The 12,151-nt window shown below is 45.8% G+C and overlaps 1 protein-coding gene across 3 annotated transcripts in view; it reads left to right on the top strand.

Moving 5' to 3' along the window:
* RNF41 (ring finger protein 41) overlaps positions 1 to 12,151 on the top strand; it is a 131,648-nt gene that overhangs the window by 36,401 nt on the left and 83,096 nt on the right. Inside the window, exon 1 of one of the 3 annotated variants that reach the window (XM_077483391.1) lies at positions 7,746 to 7,767. The exons of the other annotated variants lie outside the window; for them this stretch is intronic. The gene's annotated coding sequence lies outside the window, so the exon portion shown is untranslated. Of the gene's footprint in view, positions 1 to 7,745; positions 7,768 to 12,151 lie in introns of those variants that run through there. 3 annotated transcript variants of the gene reach the window in all.

The raw sequence follows: 12,151 nt of genomic DNA on the forward strand, positions 1-12,151 counted from the left end.
GCAGCAGAACAGGAGGGAACGCATAGATCAGGGAAAAACTGATCCCACGGAAAAACTAAGGCATCTGTTCCCTATGCCATCAGATCCCTTGTCCTTATCCGGGATTGAGGATGCTTTGGTGAACCCAAACCAGAAGTGGGTTTATCGATTGACTGCGCTTATTGGCGGTAAAAATGTGGAGCGGATCAATTCAGTGAGACTGTACCAACCACCTTTCCTGCAAACCTGAACCTTTCGTATTAGGTTCTTCGGACATCAGCCTCTTCTTGGTCCCTTGAGAGAAATTCGCCATCCGGGGGAGGGGGGGTTTATTTTTTGTGCGCTCTTTCCCTGAAGTTATAAAATGAGGATGTTCATTTCTTAGGATCCTGACTTAAGACCAGATCCGCCAGGTATAAATATTCAAGGCTAGGGACAGAATTGAGGGAGTATCTGAGTTGGCGGTAGCGGAAAAAACATGACTGGGCAGATCAAAGCCATCTTTATTTAAGGGCATGAAAAGACATGAGCGTGCCATTAACTATGACCCCCCCCCCCCCCCCCCGTCAATCCACAATTTGTAGTCTGGGACAGTCTGCAATTTGGGTAAATGTGGGTTGTCCTCCAGTGTCATATTTGCCACCTTTTTGGGTCTAATACAGGTGTTTGCTCCCGCTTCCCTCAAAAGAACGCCGTAGATACATTATCTTTCACAATATAAAAAAAAAAAAAAAAAAAAAATTGGGTTAACTTTTAATGTTTGTCTTCCAAAAAGTGCGCTTGTAAGACCGCTGTGCAAATACGGTGTGACGTTTACAAATTAAAAACAATTTTTTCTAGAAAATTACTTGGAACCCCGAAACGCATCTCAAAAAGAGGCTCAATCCTTAACCACTTGCTGACCGACTCTTGTACATTTACGTCGGCAGTTTAAAGATGGATATCTTGGTAATGGCAGCAGCTATCCTTTTTTTTTTTTTTTTTTTTTTTTTTTTTTTTTTTAGCCTCTAGTCCTGTTTGCAATAATGGTGGTCTCTGTGGCGGATTTGCCGTGAGAACGCCGTTATTGGCGGCGGGAGAGGGGCTGCCGCTCTCCAGTGTCTGCCGCTGCCTGGGGGCAGAGGTGATCGGGACCTATCTGTGGCTGGGTATGGCGACGTGAGGGGAAGATGGCTTCCACCCATAAGTATTTTTAAAGGGACGTTTCTTATATTCACCGACCGACACAGCTCCTCTCTGTAACAAAATGGTTGTTGGCCCTATCACTGGAGATTACTAGGCAAAGTTGTAATACAACACCTCAGAACTTTTCATTCTGCCCAGGGGCCGGTCCCTAGGCTACAATCCCCACAGTCTGCCCTAGCAGCCTCAGTTTTATTTTGCCTAGTGAAGGAGATACACCTAGGAACCTGCAGGCCCATAGGTCCAGGTGTGTGTGTTTTTATTTATTTATTTTTTTATGCAGAAGCTTGGCTTTTTGCGCAAGATGACTGATCCTGTGATCTTCTATCAACAGCCGGCTGGGTGACAGGCTGGTTCACTTATCCTTGTAGTCTCCCCAGTCAAGGCATCGAGCGTGTGCAGGTCGCAGCTACGGCTCAGCAGGCCATGACATACCTCAGCTCCACAGGTGGTCGGGGAGCTTTTATGCTCTGGGGCACACATATGACCAGGCTACTGATGTCTGTGTCACAGTATGCCGGGCCAGTAGATTTCCCTATACTGATCAGGAGTTGGCTACAATGGAATGTCTCCCAGCTCTTCAGGACTGGTATGTACAGCTCTCCCTGTCTCAGCAGGGTTGAGCTGCTGGGCATTCCCGGGGAGGTCTATTCGGGGGCTCCTTCTCTCCCCTGTCCTTAACTCCCCTCCTTCCCCCCCCCCCCCTCACGGGGGAGGGGGCCTGTGCATGGATACTGAGCGGTCGGTGTGTGTGCCCTGGGTTCTAGCTGTGCTAGGGTGCCTGGGTCCTGAGTGCTTTATTCCTGGAGAATGCCTGTGAGGTTTGCCCCATGTTGGTGCAGCGCTGTGTCTGCCACGTGTTCTTTCTGCCTCTCATGGTGCTGGCTGGTGGCCATTTTCAGTGTGGGCAAGGGACAGCATGCTTCTGGGCTTCAAGCGGCCATTTTCCCGGTGATTCCCTATTTGGAACACTGGTGGCCATTTTCTTGAAGCCAGACCACGTTTTTGTGCTCTAGCAGCAGCTCCTGTGTCCTAAACTTCCTTTTTTGTCATCACAGAGCGCTGGGAGGCCTTCTGTGTAATCTGGATACGCATTTCAGATCGTTCACTGATCGTGCTGACGGACTGCTACTGACACAGCTTTGGTCCCTCTGCATCTGGGAGCGCTAGGGATTTACAGGCACTGCTGTAAAACAGAGCAGAACTCCTGAGGGCGGTGAGTCCCAGCGGGTTAGAACCCCTCAGTCAGCAGCAGCAAGGAGGGTGGGACTGTCACTGTCCTAAGTCCCCTTCGGATGGCAGACAGGGTAGGGTCAGCATGGCTTCAAAAACTGGTGTTTCTTCCCCCGAAATCCAGGCAATTGTAACCGGGTCACCTGCGGACTGCCCAGTCCCTATGGACACCCTGACGGCGGTCCTGAATTTGTTCGTTGCCAAGATAGAGGCGGTGCGTGGGGGGGGGGGGGGGGGAAAGAAGGTGCTAAAAAGCGGCCTCTGCAATCCCCCCCCATCCCTATTTTTATTTTTATTTTTTTGTCTCTTCCCTTTGGTCTGGCATCAGCCCCCCGAGTCTTTACCAAAGTACTGGCTCCAGTATTGGCGTTGCTGAGACAACGTGGTATCGCAATCGTGGGCTACCTAGATGATCTCCTCCTGAGAGCATCTTCCGCCTCAGAATTGGGAGGATGTGGCCATCACCATGCAGACCCTGCAAGCATTTGGGTGGCTGTTGAACCTAAAGAAGTCGTTGATTGTACCGACCCATCGTCTGGAGTACCTAGGTTTGCTGTTGGACTCCAGGGAAGCGAGAGTATTTCTCCCTTCAGACAAATTGCAAACTCTCAGATCCGTGGTCAAACTACTGATTAACCGCAAGTGGTCGTCGCTCTGGTTTTGCATGCTAGTACTGGGACTCATGGTAGCCTCCTTTGAGGCGGTACCCTATGCCCACTTCCACACCAGAGTGCTGCAGAAGGAGATAAAATGGGACAAATCCCAGTTGTCCCTAGATCAACAGATCAGGTGAGCCAGCCAGTCAGGGACTCCCTGATCTGGTGGTTGAGGTCCCCGGTGATTCAGTCCGGAAAATCATTCCTTCCTCTGAAATGGACGGTGATCACTACGGACGGCAGTATATCCGGCTGGGATGGCGTGATGGGGTTTCAGTCGGCTCAGGGCCTCTGGTCGACGAAAGAATCGGAGTTGCCGATCAATCTGCTAGACTTGAGAGCGATCAGGCTGTGTCTCCACACATGGTCGGTGAATCTTCAAGGGCGTCCGATCAGGATGCAGTCGGACAACGCCACGGCGGTGGCGTATGTCTATCACCAAGGGGGGAACAAGAAGCTCAGCCTCTGCTTGGGAGGTCACTCGCATACTTCGGTGGGCAGAGCAACACGTCCCGGCCCTGTCGGCCATTTACATCCCGGGAGTGAACTGGCAGGCAGATTATCTCAGTCGACAGATGCTGTAACCAGGTGAATGGGCATTGCATCCAGAAACATTCAGGCTGCTGTGTCTGAAGTGGGGAACACCAGATGTGGATCTACTGGCCTCCCGTTTCAATCGGAAGGTGCCAAGATTCATGTCCACGACAAGAGATCTGTAGGCAGACACGTCAGACGTGCTAGTGGCTCCGTGGGATCACAGTACTTGCTGATTTACGCCTTTCCTCCACTGAAACTGTTGCCACGTCTGCTTCACGGAGTGGAAGCCGAGGGGATCCCAGTAATACTGATTGGCCTCAGCGTCCTTGGTACGCAGACCTGGTGCGTCTGGTGGCAGACGCTCCCTGGCGACTGCCGTTGCGAGTGGACCTCCTATCTCAAGGTCCAACTTTCCATCCTGCTTCACCATCGCTGGCTTTAACGGCATGGTTATTAAGCCAGGTGTTGAAGAACCGGGGTCTATCGGACTCAGTGATTCCAACCAATGTTGAGGGCACGGAAATCTTCTCGGAAGATATATACCATTGTACCTGGAAGGCATAAATCTCCATGTGTGAGCAGAAAGGATGGCATCCAGGATCCTGCTGTTTCGTTAGCAGGGAGTGGACCAGAGACTGGCATTAAGCACCATCAAGGGGCAAATCTCAGCCTTAGCTGTCCTTTTTTTTTTTTTTCAACGACCCCTGCATCGCACTCCTTAGTGAGTACCTTCGTTCAGGGAGTATGACGCGTAGTCCCTCCGGTGCGTCCGTTTCCTCCATGGGATTTGACCCTGGTGTTGGCTCTTCAGAAACCGCCGTTTGAGAATATCTGGGAGATTCCCCTTTTGACTCTTTCCCAGAAAGTGGTCTTTCTGGTGGCCATCACATCGGCCAGGAGGGTTTCGGAAATGGCAACCTTGTCTTGCAAGTCGCCATATCTGGTTATCCACAGGGATAAGGTGGTTTTGCGTCCGCAACCATTCTGTCTACCGAAGGTGGTCTCAGCTTTTCATATCAATGAGGACGTTGTATTACCATCATTGTGTCCTAAGCCGAAGCACCCCAAGGAGGTGGCCCTTCACGCTCTGGACGGGGTTAGGGCCCTGAAGGTATTTGGCTGTCACGGCTCCCTTTCGGAAGTCAGACTCGCGGTTTGTTTTGGTGGCTAGTCCAAAGAAGGGTATGGTGGTCTCGTCGGCCACCATTTCCAGGTGGATCAGACAGATTGTAGTACAAGCCTACTCCTTGAAAGGGCAGGTGCCCCCCTTTCCGGTCACAGCCCACTCCACAAGGGCAATCGGAACGTCTTGGGCCTTCCGACACCAAGCGTCGGTCGCTCAGGTGTGTAAGGCGGCAACCTGGTCATCTGTCCATACATTTACCAAGTTCTGCAAGGTAGACATCAGTGCATCGGCGGATGCCTGTTTTGGCCACAGAGTTTTGCAGGCGGCCGTGTAGTTGCAATTGCATATTCAATCTTCTTCTTTTTTTTTCGAAAAAAAAAAAAAAAAAAAACGCAGTATTGTTAGTTTTTAATGCACTGTTGCATTACTTCCACAGTTGGTTGTGGTCTTGGGGGTCACTCCTGTTGAGAATACCCAGTTATTTGGTGTTGGTTTTTCCATGCACTGCTCTGCCGTGTGGGGTGACTTTTTTTTTTTTTTTTTTTTTGTGGGTTTAGTTTCACCAGTTCCCACTTGCCATAGTGGATGGAGTTTTTTTTTTTTAATGCTGTTTTTCCCACCCCTCGTTTGGGACGTCCCATTTTGTTAGAGGAGCTGTCGGTTGGTGAATAGAAGAGAAAATAGGATTTTTTTGTACTCGCCGTAAAATCCTTTTATCTCTGTAATTCGCTGACTGACGCAGCACCCGCCCCTCCTTTTTTTTTTTTTTTTTCCCCGCATTACGTTATACTGCTTGTTAACGTACTGAGGATGCTAGGACAGACTGTGGGGATTGTAGCCTAGGGACCGCCCCCTTATTTCGATTTTTAAGTCTAAATATGAGATCTGAGTACTCTTTGCCCCCAGATCTCATATTTAAGAGAACAAGGGATGTTTACATTCCTTGTAATGGGAATAAGTGAGAGTGGAAAGTGCGCAGAAGTGAACGCATACGTGAGTAGTGCCCGCATATGAAAACGGTGGTCAAACTACACGTAAGGTATCGCTGCAATGGTTAGAGCGAGAGCAATAATTCTAGACCTCCTCTGTAACTCAAAACATGCAACCTTTTTATTTTTTAAACGTCGCCTATGGAGATTAAGGGTAAACGTTTGATCCCATTCCACGAGCGGGCGCAATTTTGAAGTGTGACATGTTGGGTATCAATTTACTCGGCGTAACATTATCTTTCACAATGTAAAAAAATATAAAATTGGGCTAACTTTACTGTGGTTTTTAAAAAAAAAAAAAAAAAGAAAAAAAGTGCTCTTGTAAGACCGCTGCGCAAATACAGTGTGCCAAAAAGTATTGCAGTGACCACCGTTTTATTCTCTAGTGTTAGGAAAAAAAATGTATGTTTGGGGGTTCCAATTTTTCTAGCAAAAAAAAATTGTTTTTAACTTGTAAACATTGAGTCTGAAAAAGAGGCATTGTCTTTAAGTGGTTAATGCATCTCGGGTTTGTTAAAGAATAAACAGGAATGTCAGTATGGCCCAAAACCAGTCTGTGGTCCTCAAGCTGTAGTCATTCACAAGTGGCTGAGGGTGGGTTCCTGCACTAACAAACGCCAGGTACACAATTGTCCGGCAGCAAGGGCACAGTTCTGGAGGATGAGAAGGAGGTTGAAGAGGAGGAACCATGTTCACAGCAGGGTGGCACCCAGACCAGCTCATGGCCATCACTGGTGTGCGTGGCTTGGGGAATACAGAGGGCATCTTTTCGTTGCCTCTGGGCAGCCTGGCACACATGAGCGATTTCATGCCGCAGTGTGTCAGCAACGACCGCCTAGTTGCTCACATTCTTAACTGGTGCTGATTACTGGGTGGCCACCCTGCTGGATCCCTGTTGCAAGGACAACGTACCATCCTTAATTCCCTCACCGGAGCGTGATTGTAAGAAGCGCGTGCTGCTAGTGGCGTTCCCACCTGACAGTGGGGGTACGGTGGAAGCACAAGGCGGAGGAAGAGGTCGCCAATGCAGCCGGGGCACTGCCAGCACCTCAGAAGGCAGGGTTAGCATGGCCAAAATGTTGAAAAGCTTTGTCCGCACGCCACAAGAACCAGCACTACCAGCTGAGATGGCACGTCTTAGCAGGAGGCAGCATTTCACCAACATGGTGGAGCAGTATGTGTGCACACGCTTACACGTACTGAATGACGGGTCTGTCCCCTTCAACTTCTGGGTCTCCAAATTGGTCACATGGCCTGAGCTTGCCCTTTACGTCTTGGAGGTGCTGGCCTGCCCTGCAGCCAGTGTATTATCTGAACGTGTATTTAGCATGGCAGGGGGCGTTATCACAGACAAGGGTAGCCGCCTGTCCAGAGTCAATGTGGACAAGCTCACGTTCATTAAAATGAACCAGGCATGGATCCCACAGGACTTGTCCATACCATGTGCAGAATAGACATGTATACCGGTGTTCTGACAAACTGTCTGGCCATCGGATAGTGTCCGGCCCGAGGACAAGGAGATTCCGAAAATCTTGGAAGATGAACCGCGCCTGCGCAGTGAGTGCAGGTCCAAGCCCCACCATCCAAGTGGCCATACAGTAGCACATAGTAACAGGGCCCCTCACGGGCTCACTTCGCTCGCCACGCTTCGGGCAGGGCCTTGCATTTGCTCTGCTTGAACCTGGACTCGCCGCGCAGTGCCGTTTTGGTCTTCGGAGATTTTCGAAATCCCCTTGTCCTACATCCTGAGCAAGCGCAGTACAGGACGGACATTATCCGACAGGGGACAGATTTCAACATGTCGCTGGCCTTACCCAGCCATTGTTGTTGTTGTATTTTTGAATCAGTGTTGGCTACCTCGTCCTCCACCTATACCACCGCTACCTCAACCTCCTACTCCATATGGATCTCATCCTCCTAGGTCAAGATTATAATTTTTTAAATTTCAAAGTATTTTATTTTACCGCTAGCTTATCCATTAAATTTAATATATATATTTTTTTTTTCCAGAAAGGGCATATTCTGGGGCATTCCCACTGTGTGGCATCGTGCCATTGAGTTTGAGGTGAGGAGAAGGGGGGCCTCCAGCATATAGGGCTGAAACAACTAATCGATTTGATCGGTTATGAAAATAGTAATCGATTATGAAATTAATCGATTGCTTAATCGGCCAGTAACATAATGGGGTTAAAAAAAAAAAAAGAGCCCTTTATAGTACAAAGGGCAAATAATCGCTACTGTAAATATTACTTTCACAGTTCTACAGTAAAAAAATGAACCCCTTAAAGTAGTGATTATCTGCGTATTTTTTTTTCTATAAAGGGCTCAGTCTTTTTTAACCCCATCATGTTACTAAGTGTCTTTGGCCGGGTTCACATCTATGTTTGTTTATTGGGTGCTTTTTGCAGAACTGGACTACAGTTCATTTACATGGTTTCCTATGGGTTACGTTCAGATCTGTGCTTTTCAGCTGCTGCGTTTTTAGAGAGGGTCAGGGACTTTTAAACGCAAAATGGTGCTTTATTGGTTCAATATACTTCAATGGAGAAGCTGCAGAAAAGCACGTAATGCGTTTTTTGAAGCAATTTTATGTTTTTTAATCTGCTCAAAAAAATAAAATGCAAAAACGAAAATTGCGGTAAAATCGCATGCACTGAAATCAAGACACTGCAAAAACAGTTCAAAAGATAAAACTGCATAGGTGTGTACTGAGCCTTATACTGGCCTCACGGATCAATTTTCAGATGAGACTATTCAGACGCATAATCTTTGTACATTCGTTGAATGAAAGAAGTTTGTTTGAAATTTTCACTTGTTTTTAACATTCTGTTTTTAAAATTAATATCATTTCTGAATGAAAATCACATACTGTCTGAAAATTTCTTTGACCAAGCAGTTTTCTATATATTTTTTTTTTTTATATCTTTTTTAAGGTTATTAATCGAAACAATAATCGGGCAACTAATCGATTATGAAAATAATCGTTAGTTGCAGCCCTACCAGCATATTGTGTGTGTGTGTGTGTGTGTTAGTGTTATTTCCCTATCCACACTTGTTTGCAGAGCACTTGCCATGCTCTAACATGTTGTTGCCGTTTGCAGCCTTCTGGCCCTTTCGATTTACTTTTTTTTAGAACCATTTTAGGCCTCAAAAGTTTGGGTCCCCATTGACTTCAATGGGGTTCAGGGTCAAGTTCGGGTCCCGGACTCAAGCTTTTTTCCGAAGTTCGGCTGAACCCGAACATCCAGGTGTCTGCTCAACTCTAGTTATTAATATAAACAAGGAAAGCGGGGGGAGAGGTGACTAGCCTCAACGGGACTTTTAACGGTATCAAACATTACATATGAAAAAAATCGCATAGCAATCAAAAATTTTTTTTTTTAAAACGAATTTTCTTAGAAATGTATTATACAAAAACATAACAGATTTTGCTAAAACAGCACCATGAATACAGATATACATAGAGATCGGGAAGAATCATTTTGTGAACTCAGTCAATGTAGTATGATGCTCGACATGTTTCACTCGTAAGCGAGTTTCTTCAGGAGCTTAGAGTATCATTGACACGAATAGTACTGCATGGATAAACACATAGACAAACATTAAATAGTGCAAATTCCATTATTCACAATGAGCTTTAACCACTTGCTTACTGGGCACTTAAACACCCTTCCTGCCCAGACCAATTTTCAGCTTTCGGTGCTCTCACACTTTGAATGACAATTACTCAGTCATGCAACACTATACCCAAATGAATTTTTTGTCCTTTTTTTTCCCACAAATAGAGCTTTCTTTTGGTGGTATTTGATCACCTCTGGGGTTTTTTATTTTTTGCGCTATAAATGAAAAAAGACCGAAATTTTTGAAAGAAAACTCATATTTCTTTGTTTCTGTGACAGAATTATGCAAATTATTAATTTTTTCTTCATAAATTTTGGCCACAATTTATACTGCTACATATCTTTGGTAAAAATAACCCAAATTAGTGGATATTATTTGGTCTTTGTGAAAGTTAGAGAGTCTACAAGCTGTGGTGCGAATCGCACAAAATTGATCACATCTGATGTACTGGTGGACTATGTCGCTTCTTGTGACCCGAACAAGTCAGGAAAGTACAAATACCCCCCAAATGACCCCTTTTTGGAAAGTAGACATTCCAAGGTATTTAGTAAGAGGCATAGTGAGCTTTTTGATGTCATTTTTTTTTTCCCACAATTCTTTGCAAAATTAAGATTTTTCATTTATTTATTTTATTTTTTTCTCCACAAAATTATCATTGTAATAGGTTATTTCTCTCACGTGGCATGTGTATACCACAAATGACACCCCCAAAAAAATTCTGCTACTCCTCCGGAGTATTACAATACCACATGTGTGGGACTTTTTCACAGCCTGGCCACATAGAGAGGCCCAACATGCAGGTAGCGCCATCATGTGTTCTAGGAACATAAATTACACATCTAACTTGTTGACTATTTATTACGCTTTTTAAGCACCAGGACAATGACACGTGACACTGATGACAGATGGCAATGATGACAGATGGCACTAATATGTGGCACTGATGACACGTGGCACTGATACGTGCCACCGATGATGCATGGCACTGATAAGTGGCATAGATGGCACGTGACACTGATACGTGGCACTGATGACAGATGGCACTATGTGGCGCTGGGGGCAGGTGGCACTGCTGGGGGCGGATGGCACTTTTTACTTTTTTTTTTTTTTTTTTTTTTTTTTTTTTTCTTCAGCTCAAGGCAGAACGGCTGCCGCTGCAGCCGTTCATCTCTTCCCCTCTCACACTGTCTGTGTGAGGAGGGAGAGCGTCGCTGAGAGATGATCTCATATGTTTACATATGAGATCATCTCCCATTGGATACGCCGATCACGCTGTAAACGGCCCTTGTGATTGGCCGTTTACAGCGATCTGTGTTTGCCTGTCCCCGGGGGACACGGCAAACACAGAACTTCCGCGATGCGTGCCCGCGGCGGCGCGCATTGCGGAAGTAAACATTAGGACGTCCAGGGACGGCCTCCCGGACGAACGCGCTTGCTCTACGGCCGTCATTCGGCTATAGGGCGGGCGCGAGGTGGTTAAAGAAAAGCAAAACAAATCAATATGATTGCTACATACAGCATTGCCATAAATAAAAAAATTCAAATAAATGGGTATTTAGGGAACAAAACATTTGGGTCATTCAGAATCATGGGGGCTGAAAGATCACATACTTACCAAATATATATTTACACAATAGATCAAAATCCCGTATTGCAAAAAATTGAGAGGCTCAGTGGAAGATAAAGGGATGGGGAAACCATCCAGGCCAAATATATGCTTCATATATGATATAATAGGTGCTTCAAAATAGCAGTTTAAATATATGCTATAATATACTATAATATAATATAATAATATAATATATGCTATAAAAAGAGGAAAACAAAAATCCCGCTTTGATTAAAAGGGCATAATATTGCTCTCCTGAATCGCATAAAATTACGCGACTCTGGAGAGAAACTTGTATTAACTGCATAGATTGATAAATAATTTAAAAATCATAACCTGGTAGGATCAAGGTTAAAGAAACTGAACCCCCACATAGGTATCAGGAGCTGCCATAGCTAGACCGCAATTTCCAAAATGGGCAGGGGAGATGTCCACCTAGCCGGTCTCCTATAGGGTGAAATTGACTCAGTGTTATGCTGGGGCTTATCAAATCTGGTATGCACAGAAAAGAGACCAAACAGCAAGCAATAGCCACAAATTAGTTTGGATAAATTCGGTATTAAGAAATCAGGATAGAGATAGATTTGAGCTGAAAGTCACACCAGCAAGCAAACTGTGAATGTGCAAGTTCATTACACCTGTGTAATTGGGTATGTAGCGGTTTGCTTGCTGGTGTGACTTTCAGCTCAAATCTTTATCTCTATCCTGATTTCTTAATACCGAAGCTTCACTTCATCCTTTAAATCTAGTTATTAATAGTAAAAATTTTACTCCAGCTTTTCCTCCCCAAAATTGACGCATTGTACATGTAAATGAATCACAACCCCACTGTCAGATTGTGTGTAACATGCCTACTTTAGCTGTAAAAAAAGTAGGTTTCTGTGTCTGTCGTGCCTTCACCTGGCTGAATTTCAAAGTTCTCGGACTTCCTGTACCAGTCCTGATACATGTCCCATGATCCTTTTGAGCCTCTGTAGTTTCAGGGCAGGTGACTGGACAAATTGTCGAACCTGGCAGAATGTGGAACCCACATCACTTTTTTGTGACTTGACATCAGCTGTTTCACTTAACCGCACACACTGCATCCATTAGTTACGTCGGCGCTGACATCGGGACACAGAAATTTTGCATGTCATATTTCTCGACAGACGATGCAGAGGTTATGACTGTCAAGCACCGTTATTGCGCATGCGTGCAGTCGGCCTGAATGATTGGCTGA

The sequence above is a fragment of the Lithobates pipiens genome, unplaced genomic scaffold (assembly GCF_037356315.1).
Source record: "Lithobates pipiens isolate NorthernLeopardFrog02 unplaced genomic scaffold, aLitPip1_a1.2 Scaffold_16, whole genome shotgun sequence".
In the NCBI taxonomy this organism is placed as follows: domain Eukaryota; kingdom Metazoa; phylum Chordata; class Amphibia; order Anura; family Ranidae; genus Lithobates; species Lithobates pipiens.